Below are 9,424 nucleotides of genomic sequence, written 5' to 3'. Positions count from 1 at the left end.
ACACCTCCCACCAGCTCCCCCCCAGGGGCTTCTGAAGCCACTGAGCTGAGAATAACAAATGGCCGTCATTGGCCAGGCAAAAAGCTGTGATTATAATTATCACATCCCACACTGACCTTGCATAAACCTTAATCCTTCTCCAATGGAGCATTTAAATAGGCTGCCAACGGCGACAGAGATGAGGAGCGAGGGAGGGAGGCGAGGGGAGGGGAGGGAGATGATGTGGGAAGGCTGGAGAAGGAGGCATGTGGGGAAGAGTGGAGAGGGAGGAGAGACAAATGTACAGGGCAGGATGTGGAGAGGAAAAGGAGCTGAGAGGGGAGAAGAAGTGTGGAGAGGGAGAGGAGGTGAAACTGAGAGTATGAGGAGAAAAGAGGGAGGTGTGTGAGGGGTGTCGCGGTTCAGCTGCACATCTGGAGGTTCAGCAATTCAACAGGAGGCGGAAGGAGCAGGATTATCAGAAGTAATCATTTATCTCTGAATTGTTAAGTATTGCCGTAATATTAAGTGCTTAAAATCAACATTTTGTAATAATGCTTTATGATAATGTTAAAACAGCTAAACAGACTGTGTCGGCATCCGAGAAGCAAAATAAGATAAGATTTGCATAGCATCGGAAAGAAGTGATGTTTGCATTGTAGCTGGTGGAAACAGGTGTTTCCAATACTTGTGCACTAGAAAACATAATTTTTTGCAAATAAACAAAAGTGTCACACTTGACTCTTTCATTAGAATTTCTTGTGACTCAACACAGAAAAACTAATCCCATTCCTCCCCTTATGATGTATTTTTCTGCAGAAATTTACTGAATTTCCAAACTAAATAAATAAATAAACTAAAATTAAAATAAAATAGTAAGTAATAATAATAATAAATAATAATAAAAAAGGCACTTTGGAAGTAAAGAAACACTGTAACTCCAAGTGAATTGAAATCAAGGAGAGCTTGAGCCAAGCTCCTTTAATGGTTATAAAGAATAGACATTTTAAAATTGATTTTAGACATGATTAAAACATAAACTACAGTGTCCCCAGGTGGACTCTGCATGTCTCTCCGTCTCTCCATGCTCTACCTATCAATGCTAAACTAATACATCTCAAACAAACTGTATTACGTGTTTTTAAAACACTCTAAATGTTTTATACACGTAGGATGAGCCTGACTGTTCCATTTTTGATATTTTAGCCTGGCTGATAGTTCAGAGGCAAACAGGAAACAGGGGTATAAAGATGACATGCAGCACAGGTCACTGGCCTGAGTCACACATATATATGGCATGCACCTTAACCATTAGCTTTGCAAGATTGAGATTTATTCTTTAGAGTGTGGGGCCCCTCAGGCATCCAAGGGGAAATACATAAAACTGTCCCAGAACTTGAGACGACCATGTATGAACTTTACCAGCAGAAAAAAACGAATCATTTGAAACTTAAAAAGAGAAAAATAAACAAAATATAATTTTGAATAGCGGTGAGAGCAGAGAGCGCGGGTGGACAGCAAAAACTTTTCTTTTTTTTTATTTTTAAAGATGGAAACTATAAAGACAAGTCAAGCGTACTTGTTTACTGGAGTCATTGCAGTGACAATAAAGATTGTTTTTAAGGGCGAGGAAGAAACAGCCCTGCTTCAGTGCAGTAAGCCTCTGCTCAGGACATACTGTACCTGAGTGTTACCTCCCCTCAGCACTAGATGGGGTCAAACTGAAATCTCATGTTACTGTAACCCAGTGGACACACACTCAGCACTGTCACAGCAGCACAGATCATATCATATCCAAAAGATTTGAAGAATTTAAAAAGGAGGGAAAGGTTAGACTTGTTATTTCTTTTGTCAGTAGGTCAAAACCAAAAAATTGCAAGGCACACTGTTTTGCAAAAGTTAAAAAGCCTTTAATAAATGGACATGACGCCTACACTTTTTAATGTACAGTCTTCATCAGGAAATGCCCCGAAGTTATAAGGTGTTTATTATTATTCTTATTTTACCCATGTACCAGTTTATTTTTGGTATTCATTTGATGTTTTTTATTTACTTCAAACATAAAATAAAGCAAACAGATAAATTATTGTTTAGAAAGATTTTTTAAAAATAATCTTTACAGAAAATGAAAAACATAAAGCATGAGAAATTCTCAGACATGATGACTTGATTTATATATTTAAAAAGGTGTGAGAATAACGTATTTATCAAAAGTCATTGGATTTTAATTATCAGCTTCTTTATTAATTTAAACCTATACTCTAATTAACTAAACATATATGCACACACCCACATACCCAAAATAAAATATTTACAATTTTACATTATTATTATTATTATTACTATTACTATTATTATCATTTCTGAAAAAAGAGGAAGATAAAGTAGGAAAAAATAAATATTAAGTAACCAAATAAATAAACAGTAATACCAGTTAACAGCTGGTGATTGTCAAAGCCCCTCTTCATCTTCGTACCTCGTGAAAATTATGTTTTTATACATTATTTTAAACTGGTTTGTGGCCGGACTTTGTTTTAGTGCCACATTAAAACTGTTTCATAGCTTCACTCCGAAGACTGATGTACAAAAACTTCTCCTGGTGGTACAAACGCTGTAAGTTCTTAAATTAAATTCCCCCCTTATCTGTACAATGCTGATATTGCTTAAACAAAATCTGCAGGACACACAGGTCCAAAAGCATGCGTCTGTGTTGCAGTCAGTCTGTCAGTGAAGATGCTTTCATTTTTAAAACACACAGTTCTATGAGGAACTATTGTGTTAGTTTTTAACACAACTTAGTTTCAAATTGATCATCTAATGAATAAAAGATTGAAAGAAAAACATCTTGAATAGAGTCATCCTGCTCTCTCTCTCTCTTTCTTTCTCTCTCTCTCTCTGGCTGGGTGCGTGTGAGGACGGCTGAGCCTCAGGGAGGTCAGAGGTCAAGTGGTTTGACCCTGAGGTCAATTGAGTGGTGCTGCCCTCACTCCTACAACATTTTACACACACTCACACAAACACACACAGACACACATCACCTTAATCGGATATGAAGAGCCGAAAATGTGTTGAAAATACTGCGGGGGTCTAATGGTGCTGCTGCCCTCCTCACTGCTTTGTGTCACTGTGTCTCTCTCTTTATTTCATCCACATTTAGTCCTACATAAATACTTCATACATTTTTTAAACACGTATTATAATGTAATATAGTTGTAAGTAGATATATGGTCATGTGATAGAGTTTGTTTTGATGTATTTGTCAACAGCTTTGTAAAGCATCCATCACTGGTGTACAAACAAATACTGAATGATTGACAAAATAATATAACGCAGTTGTATTAATATGAAATTAACATTTATGTATTAATTAATTCATTAATTTATTTATTATATTTATAAGCAGCATTAATTGAGATAATAAGGCCTAAATGTTTATCATTAATAAATTAATTGTTATAGGTATATTGTTTAATAAAATACTTTGCACTCTCAAATGCCATTTCCTAATGAAGGCCATGAGATGTGTCTGAAAGCTCCAGAAGAAATCTAGTGAATACACCTTGAGTCCATGTATTTATTCATTTATTTTGTTAAAATATTATTTTCAGTATCAAGAATTGACCGTCAAGCTCAATGTGCGTAAAAAAGGAAACTTTAAAACACAGTAATTATTTATCATTAAATATGATTACAGCTAGTATACATTGCACAGCCAGTTCACAGCTTACCTTTAACAGTGGTGACATGTGTGAGCATCTCTGAAGGGGCGCCCCATGATTGGCCCCCTCTGTTGCCAGAGCCTGAAATTTGTACTCAGTCTTTTTTAAGCCTGTATTCTTTATTTTCTGACTTTCCATGCACTTCCTCTCTCAAGCTAGTTCTTTGTACTTTTAGTATATAAAAGGTGCCAGAGTGCATAAAACAGCATCAACGTAGAGCTTGTTTCGCAAAAATTGTCATTGGAGGATCCCCCGTACCCCCTGACAAAGCTATGCCCTTATAATGTTCTGCAATCCTAAAAAATGTCCTAAAACTATCGCCATATTCGTCATAAAATCAGAGAAATGTCCTAAAATCCAAGAAAGGTCATAAAAACCGAGAACCATCCTATATCTTGAATATTGTGCAATTGGCCCTAAAGTCCTAGAAATGTCCTAAAATCCTATAAATGTGTATGTAGCTGGTACAACTGGCCCCTGACGTTCTGTCATTTTGCAAATGTGGCCCCCCAAGCCAAACAAGTTAAGTGTCCCCACCTTACATTTTGTTTTTTTTGCATCTATATATTTTGGTTCGGTGTCACTGACTCCGATTTTTTTAAATAGTAAACTTCAGTAGCAGGATCACTGAAAAAAAGATTCCAGAACAGGAACCCTGTCATGTTAGATGGATTTGGGGCTTTTGCACAAAAATACAGGTTCTTGTTAAGTGTTTATATTTTGCTTATTTTGCTTAATAAGAAGGTTAAATTAAAATGTTACAGAGTAAGCATGATAATAAATCCCTATTTAATTTCTTAGTTATAATTATCATTATTATTATTATTATTATTATTATTATTATTATTATTATTATTATTATTGATAGTAGCAGTGTGTTGTAAAGAGATTAGTCATCTGACCTTCCAATGAATGTGTATGTTTATTGAATTGATTCACTGGAATAAACTATAAAGTGGATTTATTATTGTGCTTCAATAGAGGAGGGGAATTACAATCACACACAGATAGTATAAACAGGCCTGGATTGAATTAACTAACTGCTCACACTGCTTTACATTACTCTCTCTCTCTCTCTCTCTCTCTCTCTCTCACACACACACACACACACACACACACACACACACAGTGGACATGCTGCATTCTGTGAGCACACACACACACATGCACACAGTACTTGCACGTAAACATGCACACATTATTCTTCTCACCCAGGGACACACACGCTCGCACCCACACACAGATATAAGTGCTTGTGGACACAGCACAGGCCACCAGAGCTGTGCTCCCAATCCATAAATCATAATGTTTCAGCAAAAGCAGAATTTCATTTCCCTGCCGGCGTCTTATCAGGCTGAGGAGGGATATACAGCCCATCACTGTGCTCGTTTATTATCTCTGTGAATAGGCTGTGGCAGGGATAGGGCTATAACCTGGCGAGAGCAGGCACGGGACTGGATTAGACTATTAACTGGAATAGCATATCAGGGCTAAGTCTATTACCTAAAGCACCAGGCTCATGCTCCCCTCCAGATATTCACTATCCAGATGCAACCATGGCCACGCTGGGAAGTCCCTTTCATTTGTTCCATTATTATCTATTCTCCTTCTCTGTATTGATTTGCGCAGTTGAGTGAATTGTCCCTGCAAAGCCACGCCGGCCCTGACCTGAAGCTTCGCCTTGTTAAAGGGCTACAGTATAGGCTTGTCAGGCTTCACTTCCCTGGCTCATAGCAGTACCTGCTGCAAACAGCCAAATAACCCTTTGTAGGGGGGGTTTCCTGTTACCCGGCAGAAACACAGTGGCTGGGAAGGATACAGTCAATGACAGTATTTTTCAAAGCAAATTATGATGAGTTTAAGATGAATGGAAAGGTTAAAACAATTTGATTTTGTATGTGACAAAAGCTATGACGTACACAGGGCAGACCGAGCTTATCTGGGGCCCTGGGCAGAATCTTGCCTGGGGTCAGCTATATGATACACAGCATGCATTAGAAAATGCAACCCAGTAAGAAACATATAGAAAATTACACCTTAAAAAGGCTTGAAAATCAAGGAGCTGGTGGCATTAAATGTTTTTATACCTGAAATGAAAGCAGATTCTAAAGGATGTCGATATTTTTAGCCTGCCAGAAAGTTTTCTTTCGACTAGATAGTTCTCTTTTAATGCAAATTTTAGTGCTTGTGAATTGTATTTTGTCTCCCTTTTGTGTCCTTGTCTGCAACTTTGCGTTTTCACCACTGACTGTCTTGGCCAGGTCTCCCTTGGGATAGATTCTTAATCACAGTGGTAACAACCTGGTTAAATAACAGTTGAATGAATTAAAGAATGGATAAGATCCACTAGTGGCCAGTATGACCATACAAGGTGCCACCTGCTACTCAACTTAAACACACTGACGACAGTCACTGGAAACAATTCGATGTTCAGTATTTTGCCCAAAGATACGTCACTATTGGGAATCAAACTGCCGATCTTTTGATGGGTGGTTGACCTGCTCTACCTATTAAGCCACAACCAAAAATACTTAAGCATCTGATACACACAGATCTTTTAAGTGACTCCAATGTAAACCCATCTGTGACAATATTAGACACTCAGAGTTACTAACGTGGTATAAAGAGAGCACATGTAAGGAGGAAGTCAAACAAATACAGGACTTTCACCCATGAGACTACTGTTCGTGTCCTTTGTAAAACTAAAAGTCAATTAGAAGTCACACTGGTAATTCAAAGGTAGCTTATCATAGATATACAATCATTGACAGTACCAAGTAAAATCCTGTTTAAGTAATTAAAATTTCTCTTGCAGAAGAAAAATCCACACACTTAAAAAATATAAAAGCCACTTGATATATACGCAGTTCCGTACCATCTCTCTACTCAGTGTGGGAGGCAAAATCTTCTTCAAGATTCTTGCAAACCAGATGACTGAGTACCTCCTGAGGAATTCCTATATTGACACCACAGTGCAGAGGGGAGGAGTTCCAGGCATGCCAGGCTGTTTGGAACACAGAAGAGTGGTCACCCAGTTGATCTGCCAGGTAAGGGAAACCCAAGGAGACCTGGTAGTCATTTGGCTTGACCTTGCCAATGCCTACGGATCCATTCCACAGAAGCTTGGACCATAGTTGCACCATATCAGTGTGGCTGTTAGCCCTATTGATGAATATGCTAGGTGGTGGAATGTAGGGGCCCCCTGTCAAGATCTGGCATTCGCCAACCTCCGATCCGAGCTTTCATGGATGATCTGACTGTCACAGCCCTGGCTCCTCCGTGGACTGGAGAGACTCGTAACTTGGGCAAGAATGTTGTTCAGGCCAGCCAAATCCAGATCCCTTGTTCTGAGGAAGGGAAGAGTGGAAGGCAAGCGCCATATTCACTAGGATGGCATCCTAATTCCATCAGTGTCAGAGAAGCCAGTGGAAAGCCTCAGGAAGATTTTCAACAGTACCCTGAAAGACAAGGCAGCGGTCCAGTCAACCCAGAAGGAGCTGAACACCTGGCTATCAGCGGTGGACAAATCCGGCCTACCTGGGAAGTTGATGGCATGGCTATATCAACATGGCATCCTGCCAAGACTCCTGTGGCCACTGTTGATATAAGAAGTCTCAATATCCACCGTGGAGGGCTTTGAGCGCAACATCAGCAAGTTCCTTCGGAGGTGGCTGGGCCTGCCGGAGAGCCTAAGCAGCATTGCCCTTTCACCAGCCTGAGAGAGGAATTTAAAGTCACCAGAGCCAGGGAGTTGCAACTTTATAGAGACTCATCTGATACCAGAGTCTTCTCTGCAGGCATCGTGGTCAGAATCAGAAAGAAATGGCCAGCTGAGGATGCAGTTGACCAAGCTGAAGTGAGGCTGAGGTATAGTGTCCATGTAGGCTCTCTGGCAGTTGGACGTGCGGGATTTGGTAGCCATACAAGACCTTGCTAAGACAAAGCCCAGGGGAGAGAGAGACGCTAGCTTGTTCAGGGAGAGACCCGTGCAGAGGTGAAGGAGGAACATCACATCAGGACAGTGGCCATGAGCCAACAAGGAGCTTGGACCAATTGGGACCATGCATCTGACCGAAAGATAAGCTGGACAGAAATTTGGAAGTCAGAACCAGCAAGATTCAAGTTTCTGATCCAATCGGTGTATGATGTCCTCCCAAGCCCATATAACCTGCATAGCTGGGGACTAGCAGAAACACCAGCATGCCCACTGTGTCTAGCACAAGGTTCCCTGGAGCACATCTTGAGCTGCTGCCCGAAAGCCCTGGGAGAGGGGAGATATACATGGCGCCATGACCAGGTGCTGAAGGCAGTAGCTGACATCATCTGCATGGAATCCAGCTGAGTAGACAGCTCCCAGCAAGGCACAACATTGCCTTTGTCAGGGCAGTGGACAAACCTCAAGAGAAGCGCAAGGTCTCAACTGGGCTGCTAGCTTCGGATCGTGACTGGCAGCTGAAAGTGGACCTTAGGAAGCAGCTCAAGCTCCCAGAGTACATCACAAGGACATCGCTCAGGCCAGATGTGGTCTTAACATCAGACTCATCAAAGCAAGTGGTGCTCTTGGAACCCACAGCGCCTTGGCAAGACCAGATAGAGGAGGCCCATAAGTGTAAGAGGGCCAAATACCTGGAGCTGGTGGGAACCTGCAGAGATAGCCATTGGAGAGCCCACTGTGAACCAATCGAGGTGGGCTTCAGGGGATTTCCAGGGCAGTCTCTGCATTGTGCACTCGGGCTCCTTGGCATTCGAGATTTGCAAGAGAGGAAGGCCACCAAGAACATCACTGAAGCTGCAGAAAAAGCTTCAAGGTGGTTGTGGATTAAGAGAGGGGATCTATGGTGTAGCTTGCTGTTTGGACTCAAGCTAGGGACTGATCATCCCCGGCTGGGTCCCCCAGGTGAGGGTGTCTGATGATCTGAGAAACTAACCCCTAAAATATGCAGTTCCATCTTTATGGAGTTTAGTGTCAACCAAACTACAACAAAATTATCTAATTATTCTAAGTTTATTCTACCTATACTATAAAACAATCTACAAACTATTAAAACTATGTTTAGTATCTTTGGTATCTATCTCTCTTGATACATACCAAAAAAATAAAATATATCTGTCTAGATAGCTAGATAGATAATGTTGTTGTCCAATCATAAGTCTCTATTTAATCACATGACAAGATGATAACACGGCAGCTACCTGTGAAGCAAAATCTGACAAAATGAGCACACCTGGGCTAGCCGAGCCAGCAATCAGGCCATTAAAGCACAAAAGCGGTTGCAAGAAAAGACAAGAGATACGAGAAAAGGAGGAGAAGGTTGCAAAGCTTCCTGAATTAGTTTCTTTTTTTTACAAACTGTTTTCCCCCTCGCTGCCTTCAGTGTGTCAGAAAGCCTGAGTTAACAGAGACTGTCAATAGCACCCTCATGGTACCCTGTTAACTGTAACTTTTGGGTTTGTTAAGCCACCTCAGTCAAAGAGACCTTGGCTTTGTTGAACTCGCTTCGTGGTACAGCCCCCAGGTTTCCGTTTCATTGGGTGTTTGTACTTTTATGGGTAAACTGTGTGTGTGCCGCTGTAGCTGATCAGTTTTTGGGACATGGTATTGTTTGCTGATAAGCATTGCTGCTCTCCTCTCTTACTTACTATAATGTCTTGCTTTTATGTTGAGAAGTGCAGTTCAAATCAATCAATCAAATCTTTATTTGTATGGCACTTTTCATACAAAGAGT

The 9,424-nt window shown here is 40.7% G+C and overlaps 1 pseudogene; it reads left to right on the top strand.

Annotated features, from left to right (window-relative positions):
• Positions 1–245: 245 nt before the first annotated feature.
• LOC121948452 (uncharacterized) lies at positions 246–8,609 on the top strand (annotated as a pseudogene).
• Positions 8,610–9,424: the final 815 nt, after the last annotated feature.

This window comes from Plectropomus leopardus, chromosome 8, assembly GCF_026936395.1.
Source record: "Plectropomus leopardus strain MGB_pleo_1.0 chromosome 8, ASM2693639v1, whole genome shotgun sequence".
Lineage (NCBI taxonomy): Eukaryota > Metazoa > Chordata > Actinopteri > Perciformes > Serranidae > Plectropomus > Plectropomus leopardus.
This window is presented reverse-complemented; position numbering and strand designations above follow the sequence as displayed.